Raw genomic sequence first — 14,258 nt, 5'->3', positions numbered from 1 at the left:
GAAAACGCCAAAAAGTGGGTAGTTCCACAATTAGTTCTGGTACTATGAAAAGGTTCCCGCGATGCGAAAGGCCCTTATGTGAGTGGTGTCTTTATAAATTCATCACTACTACACCGCTGCATCACATCTGTCTGTACAGAAACCTGGCATATTGCAGTCCATCTGCCTGCTGGGCACCAGTGAGGCCCGACTCAACCAAAGCATGCAATGCCAGCACCACGGTGTCGAACTGCATGGGTCTTTTTGTTCATTTTCCATGAAGCTCAAAAATGAGAAATTCTGAAGAATTTTTAGAAACTCCGAAAAGTAGTCCACGTGGTTCACGAACTACACTCCTCGTCTCCTGAGGCCAACGGGTTACATTTGTTGTTTTGGTGGCCTTTTTGTAGCTTTCTTAAAAAAATTACCCTTTTGTGTTCCACAGAGAGCATGACAGCAATGTTAAAACACAGTAATGTGTGCTCACGAAAAGCGGACATCATAAAAAACCATCCTAGGTAATACTAAGCTCAGAGCCAAAAGGACAATATAAATATGAATGTCACCCCTCTTGGTATGTTCCATGAGGGAAATTGACTTTTTAGCCTGCTGCGGTCTTCGGCCATATGCTGATGTTTTCATATTCCAGAAAACCAGTTCAGGGAGTCGTAAAGTTTCTTTAATTCCAAATGATACCCTGATGCTGCAAAATGAAGGGACCGGCCGTCTGTCACACTGCAGAGACTTAAGTGCAACGCGGGCCTCCTCTGGCACGGGGCAGAGCTCCAGCTTATCTATTTTTCATGCCTTCATTCACACTTACTGACTAATGAGGCTGTAAACATCTTAGCATACTTTCAAGAGAGCGACTAAAGAACTTGTGCTGAAATACAGCAAAGTTTCTTCACACAGAGGGAGGGTGAAATAGTGTCAGAGTCGCAGGCCTAGTAAGCCAGCAAGCAAAAACACTAAACACTTTGATTACACCGGGAAACCAGTTTTTATAAATGTTTTGTTTCACTTTTATTTTGAATGTTTCTTTACTTTTTGTGTATCATTAACAGATTTGTTTATAACAGATGATATGTTTATGACGTAAACAGTTACCAAAAGTGAGTCATCCATGAGTTTTGTCTTTTGTGACTAGTCCCACAATGTTCTGGAATGTTCCAGAAAGCACTAGCATATGACCGAATATTCCAGAATGTTACAGAAAATTCTAGAATGTTCCCATCCTTGCAAAATCTAAATATCTTAAAAAAAAACACACACATGCAAAATGAGTACAAAAATTTCTAAAATTTACCTGAGCTAAATATTTACCAAAATAGTGATGCTACGTGAAAATAAACCACAATGTTCTGGAATGTTCCAGAAAGCACTAGCATATGACCGAATATTCCAGAATGTTACAGAAAATTCTAGAATGTTCCCATCCTTGCAAAATCTAAATATCTTAAAAAAAACACACACATGCAAAATGAGTACAAAAATTTCTAAAATTTGCCTGAGCTAAATATTTACCAAAATAGTGATGCTACGTGAAAATAAATAGTACAATAATAATCAGCACCACAGAATTAGAGAAGAACCACAAAAAATTTAATTGAAAGTAATTTTGGTATATTGTGTTATTCACCAAATCTTTCTAATATAACTTGTTTAATAGGCTAAACTTGTGCTATGCTCTCGTTCATGGGTTAAACAGAGACATATTTGGAGGGCTGTTCACACAGAACGTGTTCTTTAATTATTGTTAATTGTTGATCTATGTACACATGCGTATGGCGAATGTCATTAGCCACTGCACTGTGTCTGCGTATGTGGCCTTGCTGCCCAGCCAATAATTTCACAGAGAGCACCTGTGTATGAAGATACATTTTAAAGAAAATATATTCAGACTGGCTTCCATAACGTCACATCTAATAGTCTATAAGACTGAGTCAAAGCGAGCTTTAGAGATAACCAAGCAACTATTTTTATTCCTAAGAGTACACATAGGATTGTGGGATATCATAGCAAAAAAAATTGGTTACACTTTATTCTAAGGTGTCCTTGTTACAGTGTAATTGAGTAATATTAATTAACTACATGTACTTACTATAGGGTTAGGGATAGGGTTTGGCTTAGTGTTACTTGAATGTAATTATGCATATATTGTTATTATAATAGTAAGTACATGTAACGTGTGTAACAAGGACACCTTCAAATAAAGTGTTACCAAAATATCTGTTCTGCCCTCAAAAAACAGACCAGGTGAAGACATCTTAGTATGTTCATATGCGCTTTTTGTAACACTTTAGTTTAGGGACCAATTCTCACTATTAACTAGTTGTTTATTAGCATGCATATTCCTAGCATATTGGCTGTTTATTAGCACATATTAATGCGTTATTTTGCATGACCATATTTTAGATCCCTTAATCCACCTAATACCTAAACTAACAACTACCTTACTAACTATTAATAAGCAGCAAATTAGGAGTTTGAGGCAAATCTGTAGTTAATACTTAGTGAGAATTAACCCTAACCCCAAACTAAAGTGTAACCGCACTTTCTATTTAATTCTGTATTGCTGTTTTTAAAGTCAACATGACATATTTTAAGAGTGAAACACAATATTCAATGAAGAAAAATGTAGTGTGAGGCTTCATTTTATCCAATGACTGATTCAGTTTAATTGACTAGATCATAAAAAAAAACAAGGCCAGCTGGTTGGTTGTGGAAGTCAACTGGAAAAAATGTTGTTTTAAAGGTGGAGCAAAATGAAACGGCATCTGTGCAATTTGGCTATTATTACCCTAACTTTACTGTGGAGTGGGATTCTTGGTCACTTCCTGATCAGTACTAAAAAACTGACCCTACATGCAAAACTTCTGCAGGTAAGTTCAAGCTTTTCAGAGCCGAATTTTCAGCCAAGTCCAGCATTTGTCATGCATCAGCGATGACTGTCCTGAGACTCGCTCCCTGTGCAGCCGGAGGCCCCTTGATAGTAGGCATCGGCCCCTATCGGAGTTTTTAATCCACACCGTTATGTAAGGTTTCGGGATTTTACACGCATGGCTCCATCGTCATTCGCAGCAGATCATCTCTCTATGCGCGAGCTGACAGATGCTCGGTCCAGCTGGTGCCGAAAAAGTTTATAGCCCAGTTGGAACGAGGGTCCTTACACTCTCCACAATGTTGGCCACCGTCGCCTTTTTTAACGAGTCACGAATAGCCTGTTTATCTCTTGCTCCCTGCTGTTTCGGCATTTTCCCTTCCAGAACAATCCCAGAAACACATGCTGCTACAGACACAAGTGCAGTGTGCACAGACACTCGGAGCCAAATTGTAACAAGGAGCGTTTTTTTTCCCACCTTCTTCTTGGGCATCCGAATGAAAGAGGGATTACAGGATGTGTAATAAAGCAGCGATTCAGATGTTCCATTTGACCCCTTCAATATGGTCAGCCAGAGAAAATGGAGCCCAGCCGAAGCTCAACAAACACTCAAATGACTCCATAATTGGAATGCTTTGTTGTTCATGTTTTGGCTCTGTTGAAAACGGTGTGAAACGCTTTCTGTAATCGCGTTACATTATAACAACACATGGCTCGCTCAAAAGAGATGTAAGCTGGCAGGACCTCGTGGATGTAGCAGGTGGTGTTGACAGTTTTTTGTCAGATCTCAGAATAATGATTTAAAGTTCGCGAGCGCGTAGATCAGAGATGCCAAACATCAACGAGGTAATGTGACTTAGAGGAGGGTGTGCGTGTCTGCCGAAAAAGAGCGAAAGCGTCCCTAAATAAAACGCGATCAGCTAAATGAAGTGTTGCCAGCACAGCGGGGTAGAAGGGCTAATGTGTAGATTTACGATTAGATGCCGTGAAAGCCGTTTGTTCCCCTCCACACTGATCTTCAATCTGAGACTAATAGAGTTTCTTTTTTCAAAGTTTGACTAAGCTACTGTGAGTCACTGTTAGTTAAAGGAATAGTTCAGGCAGAAGTAAAAAACTGTCATTATTTACCCATCCTCAGGTTGCTGCAAACCCTTATGTGACAATAGGGACTTTAAGCAAGAGCTATTGATGGAATTGCAAAAAAAAAAGTGAGCCCCAGAGCTCGCTCCAGTGTCGGCTCCAGCCCCAGAGCTCACTCCAGTGTTGGCTCCAGCCCAAGAGCTCGCTCCCGTGTGGGCTCCTGTTCCCGAGTTTAGCCCAGTGAGGGCTCCTGTCCCCGAGTTTAGCCCAGTGAGGGCCCCTGTCCCCGAGTTTAGCCCAAGGTGGGCCCCAGTTCCATTGTCCAGCCCAAGGAGGGCTCCAGTTCCCACGTCCAGCCCAAGGAGGGCTCCACTTCCCACGTCCAGACCAGGGAGGGCCACAGTTCCTGAGTTAGGCATACGGAGGGCCTCTAAAGACTATATTTTCTCCAAGTATTGGAGGGGGGGGGGGGAGTAAGGCTCCAGCCATAGAGGCCAGGGCGGGGGCTAGGGCCGCGGCCTTGGAGGCTGCTCTGCCATGGCCTCCTGAACTGTCTGCTCCGCCATAGCCTCCCGAGTCACCTGCTCCGCCATGGCCCACCGAGCTCCCTGTTCCGCCACAGCCTCCTGAATTGTCTTCTCCGCCATGGCCTCCCAAGTCACCTGCTCCGCCATGGCCCCCCGAGCTCCCTGTTCCGCCACGGCCTCCTGAACTGTCTGCTCCGCCATGGCCTCCCGAGTTACCTGCTCCGTCATGGCCCCCCGAGCTCCCTGCTCCGCTGTGGGTCCAGGAATGGGCACCACCCTGGAGGCCTTCCGTCCAGTAACCCTGACCCTAGAGGCCTCCAGAACGCACACCCTCCCCTCCCCATTGGATGTTGTCACGGCGCGGGACGCGCCTTCCGGGAGGGGGGAGTAAATGTCAGTCTACGCGCCTTCCAGGAGGGGGGAGTAAATGTCAGTCTTGTGTTCCTGTGTCTTGTGTTTCCCTCCCTCATATGCCCATTTCTGGTCTTCCTGTTCCTGTCCTCATTATGTTTATTTAGTTCCAGCTGTGTTTTTCCTAATGTCATCATGTTCATTGTTTCCAGGTGTTCCCTCGTTAGTTTCCATGTCTACTTAAGCCCTGTGTTTCTCTGTGCTCCGCCATGGCCCCCCGAGCTCCCTGTTCCGCCACGGCCTCCTGAACTGTCTGCTCCGCCATGGCCTCCCGAGTTACCTGCTCCGTCATGGCCCCCCGAGCTCCCTGCTCCGCTGTGGGTCCAGGAATGGGCACCACCCTGGAGGCCTTCCGTCCAGTAACCCTGACCCTAGAGGCCTCCAGAACGCACACCCTCCCCTCCCCATTGGATGTTGTCACGGCGCGGGACGCGCCTTCCGGGAGGGGGGAGTAAATGTCAGTCTTGTGTTCCTGTGTCTTGTGTTTCCCTCCCTCATATGCCCATTTCTGGTCTTCCTGTTCCTGTCCTCATTAAGTTTATTTAGTTCCAGCTGTGTTTTTCCTAATGTCATCATGTTCATTGTTTCCAGGTGTTCCCTCATTAGTTTCCATGTCTACTTAAGCCCTGTGTTTCTCTGTGTCTAGCGTCTGCTGTTATGTCATCTCCCCGTGCACTCCGTGTGTTTCCTCGTTTGATTCCTGTGAATGATTAAAGACTGTTATTTTGTAATACTCCTGCGTCTCCTCGTTCCTCGCTCCTGTGTGAAATCGTGACAGTGGCGTACTGTAACATCTACTATGGGAGAATAGCTAATTTACTGTGTGTGTGTAAATATTCAGATGTAACCCCTTTGTAATCTTTAACATTTAGGTCACACTGTGTAATTCCGTTACATGTAACTAGTTACTCCCCAACACTGGTTTTTATGTTGCACCAGGTTTGGCATAATTAACCCTATCATTTCACAATGGAGAGTGAAATATGAGAGCTGTCTTATATATTACAATATGACATATAAGATACCAATGTTCAATAAATCTACTTACTACAGGGATAGTGCACCCAAAAATGCTAATTCAGTCATCAATTACTCACCATCATGTCAGTCCGAACACAGAAAAATTTAATTGATCTCAAAACACAAAAGAAGAAGATAATATTTTAATGAAACCTGATAGATTTGTGTCCCTCCTTTGAAAGTCCATTCACCCAATACTTTAACGCTTCAAAAAGTTAATAAAGTGATCGTAAAAGTAATCCGTATAAACTGAGTAATTTAACACAAGTCTTCCGAAGAGACACAATAGCTTTATATGATGACCAGATTAAATGTAGTATTTTAATCACATTTTAAAACTGATCAATGCACATATAACTCATCCAATATGGTAAACGGAAGCTCAATCGTATACTTGTAATTGCATAACTGTGTAATTGCATTTAGGAGACCAAACTAATTGACATGCTTGTGTGACATGTGAGGACAAACCTCACTGGTACATGATATTGTAGACTTCATTAATATAGAATTAAAGGTTAACACTTTATTTTAAGGACCACTTCTCAATAGTAACTAGTTGCTTATTAGCATGCACATTATTAGAATATTGGCTGTTTATTAGTACTTATAAAGCACATATTAATGCCTTATTCTGCAAGGCTATATTTTAGATCCCTTAATCCACCCCATAACTTAACAACTATCGCAATAACTATTAATAATCAGCAAACTGGGAGTTTGTTCAGGGAAGACTCTTTATATTCTAAAGTGTTACTGAATTAAACTGATCATGAATGTCTGTATTTTGGGTTCAAATGTGGGTCTGAATCAAAACTTTCCATTTGATAAGAAATTATTTAAGCTCAGCTCCTTTATTATTTAGCTAATCCATGAATTCTTGTTTCAAATGAGTATATTTAAGCTGTAAAATAGGAAAGCGGATGCTTTATTTTGAATAAAATCACTGCTAAAAGGCTATTTAGTCTATGCAGCGGCAATTTTAGTATATGCAGAGACCACTTCTGCAATGTTTCATTGCTTTTAGTAGACAGTTATTTCATTAAAAATATGTATTATTGAGACTCATTTTCGTGACAGCGTGAGTTTAATAGGGAGATTCATGAAGTGCCACCATTGCTGTGCAGTAGTCGAACTCTATAGGTGCTGCATGGCCAAATACACAGCAGCTGCTAGTTGTTTTGAGTCATTGCTGTTACTGTGTATTACTCGAACTTCAGAAATTACCCAGTCAGGATCTGAAGAATTCTGATCGAAATATTTCAGAGTGATATTTCGTTTTAGCATAAATCACACATACTAAAGTCCGACCTCGAGCATTTCAAGATGCAGAAAACTCTTGCTAGTTTTCTCAATAACAAAAGCATGACCTTCCATCGACATGCTACTAAAACAAAACAACACGCGAGGCCCGAGCCCAAACCAGAGGTCCATGTTTTTCCGAGAACCATGAAGTTGTGTTGGACTGAAATATCTGAAGAGGCAATGCCCAGCAGCGTGAAATTTTTATTCTGCAATTGTCCCCTTTGTGTCGAACACAGAGTTTACCCTTTGCATTCTTGTCATTGTACAGGTCACTGAGGCAGAGGCGTTTCCAAGTAGAAAAGATCCTGCCATGTCGGAAACAATGGGAAAAGCCGCCCCATAAATGTCGCCCCTTCTGTAGCGCCCCATTGACTTGATACCCCACCAAGATGTCACTGGTCGACCAGCCCTCTTTAAAACAGCTTAATTAGCTGAAAAGCCGCTGTTGTCTGAGCGTGTTGGCATTGAAATAAAAAAAAGGCTGAAATGTGTTTCTCTCCACCTCTCATTGTCTCGGTGCTCTCTCGTGACAGAAATCAGCGTTTTCCTTCAGAGCGGAAGACAAATAAAACAACATTCCTTTCAATCAGACTACAGCGCCTGACGACTGTTTGATGCCCCAAAGCCATGAGACCTCGCAGCCTGGAGGAACGTGTGACACAGGCCGTAATCTGAGACTAATATTTCTGCTTCTGAATTTGCATGAAAACATAAAACAGAGATTACATGCAATCAGTTGATCATTAGTGCGAAATAAACCCGGACGGGGGAAGAGGACCTCGACACGAAGGATATTAGATGGCTACTTGCCAAATTGATTAAGTAAATAAAAGGAGATTAAATATTGATTGAAATGGTTTTATTATGTGAGAAGAAAGAGACTGTGGAGTGATACTCTCTAAGAAATGTCAGCAAAAATAGGGACTATCATACTGTTAATATGAAGGAATTTTGTGTATTGATTTTTAAGTTTTTTCTCTGTATTTTTGAATGACACTGCATTGTTTTATATATATATATATATGTATATGTATATATATATATATATATATGATTGATATTGATGATCAGAAAAAAAATCAATCCGATTGAAAGAAAAGGTGTAGATCAAAGATGATCTGCTTGACAGCAACATTTTGGCTACATAAGCCCTTGAATCCATTCTAAACTTGTTTTTTTTTTTCAAGCAGAATTAAAATACTTTGTGCACATCAGCACATGCATGTCTTATGAATGTGCATGTTTATTTATGGCTCACATCACATTTACTAAAAAGCTTTTCTGACATATTCTTAGCCTATAAACAGAACTTTTCATTTCCATTAATGAATATTAGAGCATAATAGATGGCTACTTGCAAAATAAATGATTAGAGATTAAATATTGATTTTTTTTATTATTATTATTTTAGTATGTAAAATTATTTTATGTCAGCAGCAAAAAAAAAGAAAAGGAAAAAACAGTGGAGCGATGCACTCTAAGAAAAGTCTGTAAAAATAGGGTCCAATATACTGTTAATATGTTACCCTGGACCACAAAACCAGTCATAAGGATAATTTATTTATTTTTTTAATTGATTTAATTCAATTAATTAATTTAATTCTTTTATACATTCATACATTTTATACATTTAATTCTTTTAACAAATAAGCTTTGCATTGATGTATGGTTTGTTAGGATAGGACAATATTTGGCCGAGATACAACTATTTGAAAATCTGGAATCTGAGGGAGCAAAAAAAATCTAAATATTGAGAAAATCGCCTAAAATTTGTCCAAATGAAGTTCTTAGCAATGCATATTACTAATCAAAAATTAACTTTTGATATATTTACGGTAGGAAATTTACAAAATATCTTCATGGAACATGATCTTTACTTAATATCCTAATGATTTTTGGCGTAAAAGAAAAATCTATAATTTTGACCCATACAATGTATTGTTGGCTATTGCTACAAATATACCCCAGCGACTTAAGACTGCTTTTGTGCTCCAGGGTCACATATGAGGACATTTTCGGTGTTGATTTTCACAGGTGTTTTCCTGAATTACACTTTCCATTGTATTGTGTTTTAGGGTTTGTAGGTGCAACATGAAATATTTATTTGGAAATTGTGAAAGCGTCAGTTAAAACTACTGGTTGTTTGAACCGATGTTCAATCTAACATTTTGTATTAAAAATGTTTTCCAGAAATACTGAAAGAACATCGCTGAAAATGTGAATGATTCATTTATTACACAAATAATGCCTCAGATAAGCGTCCAAACGGAGAGATGCACTTGCCCAGGGAAAGAGTTTCTCTCAGCCTCATTTCTTGTTTTCCTTTCAGAGCAGACCCCTGTTATTCCTTTATTCTCGGCGCTCTTCAAAGACTTAAAACAGATTGATTCTCATGTGAACACAGCTGAAGCAAGGACCCGGCCTTTCTGTTCTGCCTTTGAACCGCTAGCTGCCTGTTTACCGCTGTTTGTCCGCCTCCACGTGAAGATGAACCGTAGCAATCGGAAAACAAACTCGCATTCATGAGGCCATGTCAAAGGTGAGTGGCGGCCTCCCCACACAGCTCCTCCTCCAGCAGGCCGCTCTCGCTCTGGAGTGCTGCTCCGTAGCCATGGCGATGTACCTGCTGGATGTGTATCTTGTCTGTGTGGGAATAGCCATTAGACACTTTGTCTAACAATAGAAGTTTGTTTGACAATAGAAGGCAGTGCTTAGGAGGGAAAGTGACTGTTGACCAGTGCAGAGCCTTGCTTCACACATTTCCCACAGATGACTGGAGCACAAAACCAGTCATAAGGGTCAATTTTTCGAAATCGAGATTTATACATCATCTGAAAGCTGAATAAATAAGCTTTCCATTGATGTATGGTTTGATAGGATAGGACAATATTTGGCCGAGATACAACTATTTGAAAACATATTTTGTTAATATGTTACCCTGGACAACATAACCAGTCATAAGGATATATATATATATTTTTTTATTGAGATTCATACTACATCTGAAAGCTGAATAAATAAGAACAAATAATGTATGGTTTGTTATGATAGGACGATATTTGTCTGAGATACAACTATTTGAAAATCTGGAATCTGAGGGTGCAAAAAAATCAAAATATTGAGAAAATCTCCTTTAAAATTGTCCAAATGAAGTTCTTAGCAATGCATATTACTAATCAAAAATTAAGTTTTGATATATTTACAGTAGGAAATGTTCAAAATACACTCTAAAAAATGCTGGGTTGTTTCAGCCCACCTTTGGGTCAAATATGGACTAACCCAACTTTTGGGTTAAAAATGTAATGTAAAAATTTAACCCAACAGCTGGGTTAGTCCATATTTGACCCAAAGTTGGGTTGAAACAACCCAGCATTTTTTAGAGTGTATCTTCATGGAACATGATCTTTACTTAATATCCTAATGATTTTTGGCATAAAAAAAAAAAGAATAATTTTGACCCATACTATTGCTACAAATATACCCCAGCGACTTAAGACTGGTTTTGTGCTCCAGGGTCACATATACAGATGATATGCCATTACATTCAAAAACATCTGTAGCGTTTCACAATAACTTGTTTATGCATTAATTATCATGAAATAAAAACAGATTTGTGTTTTGTATCCAAATGTTTTAACAAAACCTCCAGATTTCATAATATTCAAAATCAACAATGAATGAATAACTGGAAAAAATTAACAAACTATATTAGTACTTATAATACAAAACTGTAAAAGTGGAAACCTCCAATAGTTAGCTTAGACAGTTATCATGATTCAGTGAGATTAAATGATGTTTTTGAATTTGACTAATAAAACTGTTTTATTAGGATGTTACCATTTTGCAAATTACCATTTTCTTCAATATATCTAGCTTTATCTGCATACACACATTATACTCACGTAAACCAATATAGGCCTACCATACAGCACAAAATGTTAACTATATTATTACAGCCCTATATGTACAACTTTATCTGCATACATGCAGCATCCAAACATAAAGCAAGATTGTTTATGTCATGGCAATATGTATAGATACAGTGCACTTGTGTAGGACAATTAGCATATCTCAATTGCACAATTGCTTGCACTATTGCAAAATGTTGACTCATTGCTTTGGAAAGGTGGGTCATAAAATTAGGGAAAACAGAGATGGCGACATTTTGCACTCATGCATGAAGTTCAAATTCAGGACAGCAATGCGTTCCCTTGCCACATTTGTCATTTTCTGACTACGAGACGAGATATAGAGCCAACATAACTTACTTTTTTAACAGCAGCTGGCTTTGAGAGCTCTGTGGATTGAACCATATTTAACCCTTATGTGGCAGACCACCCGCTAGTGTCTGCCTCCTAGACTGACCGTTCACAAGTGGCCCTGGCCCTCAGCGAATATGATCTAGAGCCAGCCCTTTAAAGGACTGCAAAGACCATGTCCTGATTTATGTTCTACAGGGCCTAAACATCTTTAGAATATGCCTTGAGAAGTGGCAGACAAAGCCTCCTCAGATCACAATGAGTGAGCGGCATAAATTGGCTTGTTTTTCACCGATAGAGCTTTTCTGAGGGGGCAAGTGCACACTTAATCCATTGGTTCCCAGTTTATGTCACTCTTTACATACGAGTAGTGGGCTCCTGAGTTTTAAAATGTGTTTTTTTTTTAATGTAGGTACAGTGGCCCCAAGAATGATATCTTTATATGTAAGAATTATATATGATTTAATAGCATTGCAGTAGACAACAGAATCTGCAAACTACACTTTTATGTACCATTTTTGCAATGATTCGGTGAGTACGAAGTCAGTTCTTCTGACCGGCGTCCTAGTAGAGCAACTACTGATGAAGTGTAACAGCCAGAAGTCTACAAATAGTTCATTTCGAACCTGGAAATCTACATTTTTTTTCAAAATGTTGTGCTTCATTCAAATAAATGCCAAATGGTTTGATGTTTTGTTTGTAATGCAAATGCATTCCAGTCGTTTTTGTTCACTGTTGTCCTGCATTTGAAATCCAATCATTCTTTACACTCGATGGCTTTGATTTTGAAAGGAGCACTATGGGACCACTGGTGGGGTCAAAGTCGCCTCGTTTTATTTTTCACACTGCAAACAGTTCCGTATCCAGCTTCTTTTGCCCGAAACGGAGAGGTTTGTCCCATTCCCACTGTGTCCCCTTTCAGTGACCTCAGCAAAATGACCTCACATAACCATAAAGCCAGAGCACAATCCGACCGGATTAATAATTATTCCGCAAGGCGATCGGTGGGGTTGTAGGCTTACTAGAACTCAGCAAGGTGGGGTCAGCATATGCCATGGCTGATAAATGGACTCATGAGCTGTCTCTTTAGATGGCCATCAAAGGCAGGCAGGTAAAGGAATGCCCCCTTTGATAGATGAGCACCCATGTTGTGCCCTTGACTATGGGGGAGTGAGAACAAACAGACAGAACACAAACAAAGGGCACGCTCATCTTCCACAGCCTATTAATTACACTCGCAGCCACAATAGCAGCTCTGAGATCAGAGAGAGAAACGGTGACCTTCTATTGTCACTAAGCGCTCAAATAGAATCCGACTGACACATAATAAAATGCCACAGAAAAAAAAAAATGGGACGACGGCCCTAGCCCACATCCCATGGCAGCTCGCTTTTTAAAGCAGCTTCTTTAAGCCCAAGAACTATCGAAGAGCAAACTTTGAGCAATAAATGGATAAATAAACATTTTATTTTACAGATGTTACATATATACTTACTATCACAGCATATAATACATAATTACAAGCAAATAACCCTAACCCCTATAGAAAGCACATGTTGCTAATTCATATTACTCAGCACTTTGAGCCACTGTAACAAATGTGTAATTACACTGTAACACTAACTTAAAAAGATAGATAGATAGACAGACAGACAGAGAGAGACAGACAGACAGACAGACAGATAGACAGATATATAGACAGATAGATAGATAGGTTTATATCATTCATATAAATACTATATATACATATTTATACCACTGCAATAGACTACAGAATCTGCAAACAAATTAATCAAAGTACACTTTTATAAATCATTTTTGATTTTTCAACTATCAAAGAGCAACCTTTGAGCAATAAATGCATAACACTTTATTTTACAGTGTCCTTTTTACAGATGTTAAATGTATACTTACCATAACAGTATATAATGCATAATTACAAGCAAATAACCCTAAACCAAACCATAACCCCTATAGAAAGTGCATGTTGCTAATTCATATTACTCAGTACTTGTTTGTGTAATTACACTGTAACACTAACTTAAAATAAGTGTAACCATAAAATGTATTGATAGATAAAAAATCAATAAAAATCTAGTGCAAATAAACAAGCTAATGCATGTTTTTTTTTATCAGTGTTAAGAAAGAACAAGACATTCCTAAGACTTTCTTTGTCTTTTAGATTAATAATTAACCGCAAATCAAAATAGCTGAAATAGCGCATGTTAATGTTTACGCAGTCTCTTCAGAAGACTGTCAGATTAGAATCAGAAGAATCTGAATTGTTATTCAGTCGCACTTATGTTGGATATTGTAAAGGGCTTGCTACAGCTTGCCCCAGGGCTCATGGTGTTGTCACTGCTGACAATAACTAAAGTGTCAATACAGCAGGCTCTGCCATTGAGTGGCCCAGTCCCCACAGTCATAAATCATGTTTCCAGACAGCTCCGCTCCTGCTTCCCCTAATCCACTTGCATGGAGAACAACCTGGGCTCGGTTCCCCTGAGGAGCGCGTGAAGGTGACAGCGGGGAGAATCGTGACGGCCTCTTTAGTGCGCTTGGAAACACAAAAGAAGAACATAAAAAATGACATACTTACAGCACAGGTCTACTTCAGTTTGGTTGTCAAATACGCTTTGGTGCAACACATCTGAAACTAGAACTGTGAGATGTATCTTTACTTTGCATCTAATTATAGTCATGTACAGTAAATGTGCCTCAGGCAGTCGAACTATACATTTACTGCAGATTAAGAGGCTGGAAGAGAAAGTGAGACAGACTTTGTATATATATATA

The sequence above is a fragment of the Sinocyclocheilus anshuiensis genome, unplaced genomic scaffold (assembly GCF_001515605.1).
Source record: "Sinocyclocheilus anshuiensis isolate Anshui unplaced genomic scaffold, SAMN03320099.WGS_v1.1 scaffold1540, whole genome shotgun sequence".
In the NCBI taxonomy this organism is placed as follows: domain Eukaryota; kingdom Metazoa; phylum Chordata; class Actinopteri; order Cypriniformes; family Cyprinidae; genus Sinocyclocheilus; species Sinocyclocheilus anshuiensis.
The sequence above is the reverse complement of the archived record's forward strand: the minus strand, read 5'-3'. Positions refer to the sequence as shown.